The sequence below is a fragment of the Cebus imitator genome, unplaced genomic scaffold (assembly GCF_001604975.1).
Source record: "Cebus imitator isolate Cc_AM_T3 unplaced genomic scaffold, Cebus_imitator-1.0 Scaffold419, whole genome shotgun sequence".
Taxonomy (NCBI): Eukaryota; Metazoa; Chordata; class Mammalia; order Primates; family Cebidae; genus Cebus; species Cebus imitator.
In genome coordinates, this window is record NW_016107734.1 from 1,821,807 (window position 1) to 1,823,213 (window position 1,407).

Here is a 1,407-nt window from a genome sequence, read left to right on the forward strand (position 1 = left end):
TTTTTAAAACTTATTTAAAGATGGAGTCTCACTCTGTCTCCCAGGCTGGAGTGCAGTGGCGTGATCTCTCAGCTCACTGCAACCTCTACCTCCTGGGTTCAAGTGATTCTTGTGCCTCAGCCTGCCCTGTAGCTGGGATTACAGGTGCATGCCACCACTGCCTGGCTATTTTTTTGCATTTTGAGTAGAGATGGGGTTTTGCCATGTTTCCCAGGTTGGTCTCCAATTCCTGAGCTCAGACAATCCACCGACCCCAGCCTCCCAAAGTGCTGGGATTACAGGTGTGAGTCACCACGCCCAGCCCAGGGCACGTGGGTTTCAATCACTAGGTGGTGCCCTGAGCAGAGGAAACAGCTGTGTTCCAGACGCCCTCCCGGGTACACACCTGTAGCTCCAGGCGCTCCAAACCCACACCTGGGCCCATGCTCCAGACCCCAAGCATAGGTCAGCGTGTGGCCACAGGGCTCCAACTGGTCTGTGGTAATCCGTCCTGCAGCTGTGTTTGGACCCGGCTGGCTGCACCCATCAAGAACCCTGCTCTCATTTCTGAGCTTCCCAGGACCAAGAAGAAAGACGAGGTACTGACTGCCGGGGAGCTCCGGAGCCCTGTTAGGATCAAATGGCAGTATTAAACTCACATTTATTATTATTAATCCTAAATTTAAATCGATCAAATCCCCCAATCAAAAGACAAAGCCAAAACCCATCGGTATGCTGCATCCAGACCCATCTCACATGCAAGGATACACAAAGACTCAAAACAAAAGGATGGAGAAAGATTTACCAACCAAATGGAGAGCAAAAATAAATAAATAAATAAATAAATAAAAAGCAGGAGTTGCAATTCTCGCCTCTGATAAAATAGACTTTACAGCAACAAAGATCAAAAGAGGCAAAGAAGGACATTACATAATGATAAAAGGATCAGTGCAACAAGAAGAGCTAAAGATCCTAAATATATACGCACCCAATACAGGAATACCCAGATATATAAAACTTATAAAGAGACTTAGACTCCCACACAATAATAGTGGGAGACTTCAACATCAATATTAGACAGATCAATGAGACAGAAAATTAACAAGAATATCTAGGACTTGAACTCAGATCCGGAACAAGTAAACTTAATAGACGTTTATAGAACTCTCCACTTTAAATACACAAAATATACATTGTTATCAGTACCACATCACACGTACTTATAGGATTAAATGAAATATTGGTTGGCTGCTTGTTATTTTCTTCCCTCATTTTTTTTTCCTGTCTCCATTATTAAGCACAATTATTGACATAAAAGAGGTTTTCAATACCCATTTTTAGACTGCATTCTAGCCTGGGCAATAAAGCAACACTCCTGTTCTCTCCCCTCCTTCCTCTTCCTCTTTCTTCCTCTCCTTCATTCTTTTT